Here is a 12,996-nt window from a genome sequence, read left to right on the forward strand (position 1 = left end):
CAAACTTGGATATATTACACTCATTGGATATATTACACATGGAGCTGCCTCAGGGAGATTGAAGCGCTTTTAAAAAAAATACATTAAAAACTTAATGAAACATGTCCCCTCATGTGACTGTTACATAAAATGGGACATGTTTTTATTTTTCAAATCCATTTTTTATTTAATTTGTAATAGCTTTAAGAAACTTCATGTTGTTCATTAGGCCGCTTGGCCTTTTCGCCTGCAGCATAAAGTTCACCTTAGTTACCTTGTTAGTGGCCCTAACAGGGTCTTTCAATTATTGGCGGACACACAGCCGAGTCCAACACACACCCGCCGAGCGCAATATCACACGAGTTCATGATGACGTGGGGATGTACACCCAGCGTGATCACGCATTCTTTTACATTCCAATGTGTTGGGCACGCACCCACACACCAAACTTAAAATTCTGCCCATTAATATAAATTGTAAATAGTTGGGACCCATGTACTGATCCTTGTGGTACCCTGCGAGTTACAGCCTGACAATCCAAACATGTCTCTTTTATCCGTGCTCTCTGTTTTCATAAACAATAGGAGTAGGAATTCAACATTCAACATGATCATGGCTAATCTTGGGTTTCAACTCCATTTTCCCAGATCCCCTGATTCCCTGAGAAACCAAAAATCCTGTCTATCCCAACCTTAAATATATGCAATGATGGAAAATCCACAACCCCCTGAGGTAGAGAATTCCAAAGATTCACAACCCTTGAGTGAAGTAATTTCTCCTCATCTCAGTCCTAAACGATCACCCCCTTGGCCTGAGATGAGGAAAAATTTGCATCCTAGATCTAGATTTCCCAGCCAGAGGGAACAATGTCTCAGTGTCTACCCTGTCAAACTCCTTCAGAATCGTGTATGTTTCAATGAGATCACCTTCTAAACTCCAGAGAATATCGACCCAATTTACTTAGCCTCTCATCATAGGACAACCCTCTCATCCTAGGGACCAATCTAGTGAATCTTTGCCATTCTCTAGTAACTTTCTTTGTTCCTTGTGCATGTACAGCCAAGTCTCTCTGAACATCAGTATTTACATGTTTCACACTTTTTAAAAAGTATTCTGCTTTTCTATTCTTTTGACCAAAGTGAATAACTTCATACTTCCCATATTATACTCCATCTGTAACCTTGTTGCGCACTCAGTTAACCTGTCTGTATCTCTTTGCAGTCTCTTTGTGCCCTCCTCACAGCTTAAATTCCCATTAATTTATTTTTTTTTTACACGGAAAATAACTCGGTTTATTTTTCATTTCCAGAAACAGGAGAAAATGTTCCATAATTACAGTCGAGAATTTTCTGTCTGTGTTGTTGCTCAGTATAAGTATTTACAGCATTTGCGGGGAGGAGGGGGGCCAATGAAGTACCCACAGCCACTTCCCTACCCGGGGGGAAACACCCACAGTCCCCGAGGGCCGTACCCAGTGTGGCCTCCGCTCACTCCCCACTCAGCCCCCAGTAAAAAATTCCCATTAATCGTCAGCAAACTTAGGATTTAGATTAGAAACAGCTGAGGCCCAAGCACTGATCCTTACGACACTCCAGTAGTCACAACCTGCCAACTTAAAATGTTAACCACTGTCTATTTACCTCCTTACCTTCCAGACTATTTATCCAATTAAATTTAGCCAGCTCTCCCCTCCTACCAATGTAACCGGTAATGTTTAAGTTTAACATTCTTGTTTATGATTGAAGTATGTCATTTTCAAACTTAAAGTAGAATTCAATTAGATTATGATCACCATTTCCCAGTGAATCTTTTACTAATTAATCTTAGGTCACGTTAATTTGTGTTGCAGTTCTGTGAATGTTAATGTCTGGCCTCCTTTCTAATTGCTGATCATTTTCTTTCTTTTGGTTCCAGAGTGTGAACAGTGCAGTTGCCAATGAACACATAACCAGAAGCAGTCAAATCTTTACATCAACAACCTTTCCTGATTCCACACTGATGTCACTCAGCGAGTGAGAAGCCATTGTGTGTCATTGGGAAGACCTACTCAGTCCTGACATTAGCACTGAAATCAATCTGCTCATACCATGTGTGCTGTATGTGGATATGTTCCATCACACTCAGCCCATGCTCCATTGTCCAGTAACTTGTATTTTAATTTATATGAGTTTTTACCATAAATTAAATTCAACAAAAACATTTCTGCTTTTTTCTTCCTGCACATTTCCTTGGGGCTTAAGTGAGAAAATAACTGCACAGCATGGCCACAGGCAACAATTCCGGGTACAGATCACAGACAGGAATTACAAGTTGGGATTAGACATATCCTGTCAACACCAGAACCACAGGGAGAAGCCTCACCCACAGAGGCCTCACCTACAGGGAGAAGTCTCTTGGCATCAGGTCAAACATGGGCAAGGAAACCGCCTGCTGATTACCATGTACCGCCCTCCCTCAGCTGATGAATCAGTGCTCCCCCATGTTAAACATCACTTTGAGGAAACACTGAGGGTGCCAAGGGTGCAGAATGTACTCTGGGTGGGGACTTCAATGTTCATCACCAAGAGTGGCTCGGTAACATCACTATTGACCGAGCTGGCCGAGTCCTAAAGGACATAGCTGCTAGACTGGGTCTGCAGCAGGTCAAAAGGGAACCAACAAGAGGGAAAAACATACTTGACCTCATCCTCACCAACCTGCCTGCTGCAGATGCATCTGTCCATGACAGTATCGGGAGGAGTGACCACCACACAGTCACTGTGGAGACGGAGTCCTGCCTTTGCATCGAAGATACTCTTCATCGTGTTGTGTGGCACTACCGCTGTGCTAAATGGCATAGATTTTGAACAGATCTAGCAACTCAAGACTGGGCATCCATGAGGCACTGTGGGCCATCAGCAACAGCAGAATTGTATTTGAACACAACCTGTAACCCCATCGCCTGGCATATCCCCCACTCTACCATTACCATCAACTCTGGTTCAACGAAGAGTGCAGGAGGGCATGCCAGGAGCAGCACCAGGCATACCTAAAAATGAGGTGTCAATCTGGTGAAGCTATAAAACAGGACGACTTGCGTTCCAAACAGCATAAACAGTAAGTGATAGACAGAGCTAAGCAATCCCACAACCAATGAATCAGATCTAAGCTCTGCAGTCCTGCCACATCCAGTCGTGAATGGTGGTGGACAATTAAACAACTCTCTGGAGGCAGAGGCTCCATAAATATCCCCATCCTCAATGATGGAGGAGCCCAGCACATCAGATAAGGCTGAAGCATTTGCAACCATCTTCATCCAGAAGTGCCGAGTGGATGATCCATCTTGGCCTCCTCCAGAGGTCCCCAGCATCACAGATGCCAGTCTTCAGCCAATTTGATTCACTCCTTGTGATATCATGAAACGGCTGAAGGCACTGGATACTGCAAAGGCTATGGGACCTGACAATATTCTGGAAATGGTACTGAAGACTTGTGCTGGACAACTTGCTGAGCCCCTAACCAAACTGTTCCAGTACAGCTACAACACTGGCATCTACCCGGCTATGTGGAAAATTGCCCAGGTATGTCATGTATACAAAAAGTAGGACAAATCCAACCCGGCCAATTACTGCCCCATCAGTCTACTTTCCATCATCAGCAAAGTAATGGAAGGGGTCATCAACAGTGCTAATAAACAGCATTTACTCAGCAATAATCTGCTCATTGACACCAAGTTTGGGTTCTGCCAGGGCCACTCAGCTCCTGACCTCATTACAGCCTTGGTTCAAACATGGGCAAAAGAGCTGGACTCCGTGGTGAGTTGAGAGTAACTGCCCTTAACATCAAGGCAGCATTTGACCGAGTGTGGCATCAAGGAGCCCTGGCAAAACTGGAGTCAATGGGAATCAAGGGAAAACTCTCCACTGGTTGGAGTCATACCCAGCACAAAAGAAGATGGTTGTGGTTGTTGGAGGTCAGTCATCTCAGTTCCAGGACATCACTGCAGGAGTTCCTCAGGGTAGTGTCCTGGGCCCAACCATCTTCAGCTGCTTCATCAATGACCTTCCCTCCATCATAGGGTCAGAAGTGGGGATGTTCACTGATGATTGCACAATGTTCAGCACCATTCACAACTCCTCAGATACTGAAGCAGTCCATGTCCAAACGCAGCAAGACCTGGACAATATCCAGGTTTTGACTGACAAGTGGCAAGTAACATTCATGCCACAAAAGTGTCAGGCAATAACCATCTCCAACAAGAGAGAATCCAACCATCACCCCTTGATGTTCAGTTGCATTACCATCACTGAATCCCCCACGATCAACATCCTGGGGTGGGTGGGGGGTGGGGTTACCATTGACCAGAAATTGAACTGGACTAGCCATATAAATACTGTGGCTACAACAGCAGGTCAGAGGCTAGGAATCCTGCAATGAGTAACTCAACTCCTGAATCCCCAAAGCCTGTCCACCATCTATAAGACACAAGTCAGGAGTGTGATGGAATACACTCCACTTGCCTGGATGAGTGCAGCTCCCACAACACTCAAGAAGCTGGATACCATCCAGGACAAAGCAGCCCACTTGATTGGCACCACATCCATAAACATTCACTCCCTCCACCATCGATGCACAGTAGCAGCAGTGTGTACCATCTACAAGATGCACTGTAGGAATTCACCAAGACTCCTTAGACAGCACCTTCCAAACCCACGACCACTACCATCTAGAAGGACAAGGGCAGCAGCCATATGGGAACACCACCACCTGGATGTCCCCCTCCAAGCCACACACCATCCTGACTTGGAAATATATCACCGTCCCTTCACTGTCGCTGGGTCAAAACCCTGGAACTCTCTTCCTAACAGCACTGTGGGTGTACCTACACCACATGGACTGCAGCGGTTCAAGAAGGCAGCTCACCACCACCTTCTCAAGGGTAACTAGGGATGGGCAATAAATGCTGGCCCAGCCAGCGAAACACACATCCCGTGAATGAATTAAAAAATGCTTCAGCCATTTTAAATGGTCATTGTCCAGTTTTTTTAAAGTTTAGAAACTAGCCATGAGGATATATATAGCATGAAGTCTAAGCTCCCTGGCAATGGCCTTCAACTTTTCAAATGCCTTTTAGCATGACTGACCATTCGGACATCCGGGGCAAAATTTTGACCGATGGCATGTCACGATGGCAGAACAGGAAGTGGGTGCCACTTCTGCTGTCTTGCTTTTTGCTGGTTCCCATGTGATCCTGTCATTTTCCAGGAGGTGCTGGAAATATGCAGCAGGTGCAGCATCTGTGGAGAGAGAATTACCTCCTCTCTTACATTGTTTAAATTCCACAGGCTCTATAATTGGGCGCATTTATAGTTTAGTTTAAAGTGTCTACTGCAGGTCCCACAATCCTACTGACACCCCTGGCCCTGGTCTTCTACTGCCCTGTGTCCGTTTCCTGGATCCTGCCAATCCCTTTGTCGCTGCCCATCCCCTGCCCCACAAACCCCTAGACTTTCTCACTGCCCATCCAACTCTCTCACTGACCTTCTGGCCAGTGTGTCGACTGGGGCCTAACCGCTAACCTTGCCTATCCCCTTCCCAACAATTCATCCCACCCACTGCTGACCCTGTGGACTCTGCCAGCAGATCATCTCTCATTGCCCCTCTACACAGCCTTTTCCAGAATGTCTGTTCACTTGTGACCGAAGTTCTTTGCCATCCAAGGACCTTATTGTGGATGATTGCATCAATATCATGTCTTAACAGAAAGCCAGCTGAGGGCTGATGATTCTTTCCTCCCAACTGAAGCCTCATCCAATGGCCCCACCACCCCTGACTATTCCTACCACAAGTTGTCTTGCCTAGACTGTCACGTGATAAGTGTGGAGCTTATCACAAAATCACACCTTGCACACCTTGGCCTGTCCCCTGATCCTTTGGCAGTTCTCCTCCTATCAGCATCTCACCTTGTTCCACCCTCTCACCTTTCATGAAACTCTTTCTACTCCATTGCCCAACCCCCAGCCCAACGCCCCCAAAAGTACAATCAAAATGTTCTCACTGAGCTATCCTCACTGCTCTCCTCCCTCAGCCTCAGGGCTAATGATTTCTTATCCTCATTGATTTCAACTTGCATCTAAATTCATCACACTATCTCTCCTCTGAATCCACTGCCCTCCATTCCTCCCCTGAAGTGCTCCCACATATAATCTTTTCTATCCAAAGTGTACTGTCTCCAGCTCCTACAAATCTGCTCTCATTACCCCTCAAAACAAACTAACCCTTCTTTTCAAATATCACCATCTCCAAACTCCTTTTTCTTTCCAAACTCCTTGAACTCATTGTCACCTCCCAAATCCATGCCCACATTTTCCTAAATTCCATGTTTGAATCCTTCCAATCAGGTTTCTGCCCAAGCCATTGTATTGAAAAGGCTCTTATTAAGGAAGCAAATGACATCCTGTGTGACTGTGACAAAGATAAACTTTCACACCACGTCCTTCTCGACCTGTCTGAAACCTTTGACACCTCCTCCCACAACCCCTCTCCATCATATCCAGCTGGGTGGGACCTCCTCCCACAACCCCTCACCATCATATCCAGCTGGGTGGGACCTCTTCCCCCAACCCCTCTCCATCATATCCAGCTGGGTGGGACATCCTGCCCCAACCCCTCTCCATTGTATCCAGCTGGGTGGGACCTCCCCCCCCCAACCCCTCTCCATCATATCCAACTGGGTGGGACCTCCTCCCCCAACACCTCTCCATCGTATCCAGCTGGGTGAGACCTCCTACCCCAACACCTCTCCTTGTATCCAGCTGGGTGGGACCTCCTCCCCCAACACCTCTCCATTGTATCCAGTTGGGTGGGACCTCCTCCCCCGACCCCTCTCCATCATATCCAGCTGGGTGAGACCTCCTCTCCCAACCCCTCTCCATTGTATCCAGCTGGGTGGGACCTCTTCCCCCAACCCCTCTCCATTGTATCCAGCTGGGTGGGACTGCACTCATTTGGTTCTAGCGTATCAGTTGCAATGGCTTCTCTTCCCATTTTCACAACAACTGACATTTATATAGCACCTTGAACATCATGAAACATCCCAAGGTGCTTCACACAAGCAGTATAAAACATAGTATGACACTGAGTCACATGAGCACATATTAGGTCAGATGACTAAAAGCTTGGTTAAAGAGCCAAGTTTTAAGAAGTCTCCTAAAGGAGGAAAGGGTGGGAGAGAGACACAGCGGTGTAGGGAAGACATCCCAGAACTTCAAGCCTAAGTAGCTGAAGTCATGGCCACCAACTGTGGAGTGATTAAATCCAGGGAAGCTCAAGAATCCAGAATTAGAGGGGCACAGATATTTCGGGCTGTGGGGTTGTGGGGCTGGAGGGGATTACAGAGACAATGGAGTGAATTGGAAACAAGGAATTTTTAAATCAAGACATTGCTTGACCAGGAAACATTGTCGGTCAGCAAGAGCAGACCAATTTGGTGAACTAGACTTGTTGCAACTTAGGACAGAGGCAGCAGAGTTTGGAATGAACTCTAGTTTATGGAGGGTAAAATGTGGGAGACCAGCCAGGTGTGAATTGGAATAGTTGAGTCTGGAGGTAACCAAGGCCTGAATGAAGGTTTCAGTAGCAGATGCACTGAGAAAGGGGTGAAGTTGGGCAATATTAGCGCAGTGGAAATAGGTGGTCAAAGTGATTGTGCAGATATGTGGTTGGAAGCTCATCTTGAGGTTAAATGTGACTCCAATGTTGTGAACAGTCTGGTTTAGCCTCAGTTAGTTGCCAAGGCAACGGATGGAGTTGGTAGTTAGGGAATAGAGTTTTGGGCGGGGACTGAAAACAATGGCTTCAGTCTTCCCAATATTTCATTGGAGGAATTTTCTCTTATCCAGTGCTGGATTTTGGATAAGTGATTTGATAATTTAGTAAGAGTGGAGGAGTTGAGAGAGGTGGTAATGAGGTAGAACTGTGTTTCATCAGTGTACATGTGAAAATTAATGTTGTGCTTTTGTCTGATGTCACCAAGAGACGATATGTAGATAACATAAGACCCCTCAAGCCTGTTGTACCAGTCAGCATGATAATGGTTGCTCTCCTGGTTCAACTCCACTTTCTGTGCATCCATTCCGCAGCCAGAGAAACCTCTCAATGTCTAACTTGTCAAGACCCCTTTGAAATCACTTATCCTTCTAAACTTCAGAGAGTATAGGCCCAATTTACCTAGTCTCTTAACACAGGTCAACCCTCTCAACCCTTTCCTTAATAATAGATTTCAACATTTTCTCAATGACTGATGTCAGGCTCTCTGCCCTGTAGTTCCGTTTTCTCTCTCTCCTGCGTTTTTGAATATCGGTGTTATATTTACCTGTAATCTGCTGGCACTGTTCCAGAACCTAGGGACGTTTTGAAGATCACAATCAGTGCATTCACTATCTCTGCAGGTAACTCTTTCAGACCCTGAGCATGTAAGCCATCCTGATCCTGAGGATTCGCCAACTTTCAGTCCTTTAATTTTCTCTAATATCCTTCCTCTGCTGAGGTCAATTACTTTAAGGCCAGGATTTTCTCTTTAGCATGTGGGGGGAAGGCCCCGCAAGCTGATGTGTAAAACGACACACCGTGACAGCGAGCGTGCGTCCTGACATCACCCCGTGTCATTCTGATCTTCCGCTCGGCGAACACGCAGCAGAGTCGGCTATGAGCGCATCGAGCTGTCAAAGGCCTGTTAAGGCCATTAATCAGCCAATTAAACAAATTGTCAGGGCTGCCTGTGCAACCTTAATGTTGTCGGGGGGCAGGTGAAGAGCCCAGGCGGCCTTCGCATTTTTCATGAAACCTCATCCACGGGCGGGATGAGGTTTCATGAAGGTTTTATTAATTAAATAAAAAATTTTCAAATGTTTGATACACATGTTCCAGCTCATGTGATGCTGTCACATTGAGGGGACATGTCTAAATAACTTTTTTCTGCCTTTAATAAAAACTTTCATTCCGAACTTAGTTAGTCCCTGAGTTGGCTCTGTGCCTCAGGGAGATTTCTGAGCTCTTCCACGTGCATGCTTGAAGGAGCACAGGCCCCGACTCTCCCTCCTCCCCCCGCCCGCACAGGTAGCACTGAGAACTACCGAGCGCATGTCACGCTGGGCAGGCCTCAATTGGCCCACCCATGTAAAATGGTGGTGTGCAGCCGATCGTGGGTGGTGATAGGCTCCACGCCTGCCTGTGCCTGCTCCTGACCATCCCTCCTGACGGGGAGAAAATTCTCCCCTAAGTTTCTCATTTTTATTAGCCCCTACTTACCCTCTATTTTTGGTACGTAATTTGCATCTTCTACTGTGAATTTAGATATAAAATATTAATTCACCACCTCTGCCATTTTCTCATTCCTTATGATCTCTTCGAAGAGACCAATGTTTACTTTAACAACTCTCCTCCTCATTAAAGACTTGTAAAAGCTCTTGCAATCTGCTTTTCGATTCCTGGTTGGTTTACTCTCATAATCTATTTTTTTCTCTTCTTACCAACTTATGGGGATGCTCTCCCCGGTTCCATTCTTGTTTATTGAGTCATAGCCCGACAATTACCTGCAATGACTTCTTTTCCTGCTATCCTGGGCCCCCTGTTCTTTCTCACCAACATGCTGTCCCTCAGCGATATGATCTGAAAACATAGCATTTTCCCCTGTTCACTGTTGACATTCAACTTTACTTCATCATCATCTCTCTTAACCCATCCAGTGTATCTAAGTTATCAGACTGGATGAGAAGGAACTTCCTCCAGTTAAATATTGGGAAGACTGAAGCAATAGTCTTCAGTTCCTGCTACAAACCTGCTCCTCAGCCACTAACTCCATCCCTCACCCTTGCAGCTGGCAGACGGTTAACAGTGTTGATGTCCTATTTGATGCTGAGATTCCAACTCCATAACCTCCCCATCAGTAAGATAGCCCACTGCCACCTCTGTAATATGGCTTTTCTCTGCTCCTGCCTCAATCCATTGGCTTGTAACCTTCAGTGATGCCTTGTCACCTCTAGATTTGACTGTTCCAATCCTCCCCTGGCCAGTCTGCCATTTTGCATGCTTTGTAAATTTGAAGTCATCCAAACCTCTGCTGCCTATACTGCTCTTACTTGCACCAAGTCCCACTCTCCAATCATCCCTGTGCTTGCTGATGTACATTGTCTCCTGTTTAAGTAATGCCTCAGGTTCAAAATTCTCATCCTTGTTTTCAAACTCTCCATTGCCTTCCCCACCCTATGGCCATGATTTTCCGGCCCCGCCATGGTGGGACACACTGTGGGGGATGTGATGGGCCAGCCAAAATTCCATTGACTTTCGGTGGAACTGAAAGACTCCAGCGGCAGGAGGGACTGGAAAACCCTGGCCTAGTCTGTAAACTCTTGCAGCCCAAACCCCTCCAAGATACCTGCGCTCCTCCAATTCTGACCTCCTCTGGCATTTCTGATTTCAGTTGCTCTATCATTGATGGCCCTGCCTTCAGCCTGGGCCTGAATCTCTGGAAGTTCCTCCCTAAACCTCTCACCTCTCTCTACTCCTTTATGACCTACTCTCTTTGACAGAACTTTGGTCGCCTGTCTTATTATCTCACGCGCCTCGGTTTTATTTGAGAATCGCCACTACAAAGCACCTTGAGACATTTAATAACATTTAAACCGCTATACAAATGCAAGTTGTTGTTGAGTAGAGGCCTGTAAATCGAAGTATGCAACAAGTCCTGCAGCCTGTACTTCAGTTCTTATGAGGCTCTGAGGACTTATTCCTAAAAAAAAAATCACAATCAGTGTAAAGTAACATTTTTCTCTTGCTTAACCTTTCAGCTTTTCCTAAAAATCGCAGACCCAGTTTCACTCTCTGAAAGTCACCTCTGATTTCGTTACACAGGCTGGCAAACAGCGAGGGCCAAGAACCACACATTTCACAGCTGGGAATTTATTTTTTAGTTCATTCATGGGACATGCTAGAACAGCATTTATTGCCCATCCCTAGTTGCCCTTGAGAAGGTGGTGGTGAGCTGCCTTCTTGAACCGCTGCAGTCCATGTGGTGTAGGTACACAACAAAAACAGAATTACCTGGAAAAACTCAGCAGGTCTGGCAGCATCGGCGGAGAAGAAAAGAGTTGATGTTTTGAGTCCTCATGACCCTTCGACAGAACTTGAGTTCGAGTCCAAGAAAGAGTTGAAATATAAGCTGGTTTAAGGTGTGTGTGTGGGGGGTGGAGAGATAGAGAGAGAGAGAGGTGGGGGGGGTGTGGTTATAGGGACAAACAAGCAGTGATAGAAGCAGATCATCAAAAGATGTCAACAACAATAGTACAATAGAACACATAGGTGTTAAAGTTAAAGTTGGTGATATTATCTAAACGAATGTGCTAATTAAGAATGGATGGTAGGGCACTCAAGGTATAGCTCTAGTGGGGTTTTTTTTTTTATTTTTTTTATAATGGAAATAGGTGGGAAAAGGAAAATCTTTATAATTTATTGGAAAAAAAAAGGAAGGGGGAAACAGAAAGGGGGTGGGGATGGGGGAGGGAGCTCACGACCTAAAGTTGTTGAATTCAATATTCAGTCCGGAAGGCTGTAAAGTCCCTAGTCGGAAGATGAGGTGTTGTTCCTCCAGTTTGCGTTGGGCTTCACTGGAACAATGCAGCAAGCCAAGGACAGACATGTGGGCAAGAGAGCAGGGTGGAGTGTTAAAATGGCAAGCGACAGGGAGGTTTGGGTCATTCTTGCGGACAGACCGCAGGTGTTCTGCAAAGCGGTCGCCCAGTTTACGTTTGGTCTCTCCAATGTAGAGGAGACCACAGTGGGAGCAATGAATGCAATAGACTAAGTTGGGGGAAATGCAAGTGAAATGCTGCTTCACTTGAAAGGAGTGTTTGGGTCCTTGGACGGTGAGGAGAGAGGAAGTGAAGGGGCAGGTGTTGCATCTTTTGCGTGGGCATGGGGTGGTGCCATAGGAGGGGGTTGAGGAGTAGGGGGTGATGGAGGAGTGGACCAGGGTGTCCCCGAGGGACCGATCCCTACGGAATGCCGATAAGGGGGGTGAAGGGAAGATGTGTTTGGTGGTGGCATCATGCTGGAGTTGGCGGAAATGGCGGAGGATGATCCTTTGAATGCGGAGGCTGGTGGGGTGATAAATGAGGACACTAGAGCTATACCTTGAGTGCCCTACCATCCATTCTTAATTAGCACATTCGTTTAGATAATATCACCAACTTTAACTTTAACACCTATGTGTTCTATTGTACTATTGCTGTTGACATCTTTTGATGATCTGCTTCTATCACTGCTTGTTTGTCCCTACAACCACACCCCCCCCACCTTTCTCTCTCTCTATCTCTCCGCCCCCCACACACACTTCTTAAAAAAGCTTATATTTCAACTCTTTCTTGGACTCGAACTCAAGTTCTGTCGAAGGGTCATGAGGACTCGAAAGGTCAACTCTTTTCTTCTCCGCCGATGGTGTAGGTACACCCTCAGTGCTGTTAGGGAGGGAGTTCCAGGACCTTTATCGACAATCAGGATCTGGAGTATAGGGTTTCAGGACCTATACAGACAGTGCTGGAGTCATCACTCATAGCTTGCCCCAGACCTTCCCCGTCCCAACCTGGACAAGGCCAGTGTAGTGAGGGTTTTAGCTTGAGGCTTCACTTTACATTACAGTTTTTTCCATGCTGACTCAGCCCTTTACCCTTGTCATAATCTGACAGCTAATTTTATCTCAGGCTACATTAACACGACGCAACTGCCAAATTAGGGGCATCTTCAAGCTTCCAAGTGATGTTCATTGGGGACCAACCTGAGATACCCATTAGGCCTCTATCATAGCTGTGTTATGTGAGCCTCAAGCATTCTCTAAACATTCAAGAGCAGGTCTCCTGATGCTTCTGCTCTCCAGATCCCTTTAATTAACATTATCTGTGTCCACAAATAGTTCCTAAAATAAATAATGAGCCTCCAGGCTGCCCAGAGGCCTCATTATAACCACTAACAGGACAGGACAGCTCA

At 46.1% G+C, this 12,996-nt stretch overlaps 1 protein-coding gene across 1 annotated transcript in view; it reads left to right on the forward strand.

Moving 5' to 3' along the window:
* Nucleotides 1-2,048, forward strand: part of myl4 (myosin, light chain 4, alkali; atrial, embryonic) — a 77,855-nt gene extending 75,807 nt beyond the window's left edge. The window contains exon 7 of the mRNA XM_041173423.1: nt 1,894-2,048. The gene's annotated coding sequence lies outside the window, so the exon portion shown is untranslated. The remainder of the gene's footprint in view (nt 1-1,893) is intronic.
* The last annotated feature ends 10,948 nt before the right edge of the window (nt 2,049-12,996 follow it).

Source organism: Carcharodon carcharias, chromosome 23 (assembly GCF_017639515.1).
Source record: "Carcharodon carcharias isolate sCarCar2 chromosome 23, sCarCar2.pri, whole genome shotgun sequence".
In the NCBI taxonomy this organism is placed as follows: domain Eukaryota; kingdom Metazoa; phylum Chordata; class Chondrichthyes; order Lamniformes; family Lamnidae; genus Carcharodon; species Carcharodon carcharias.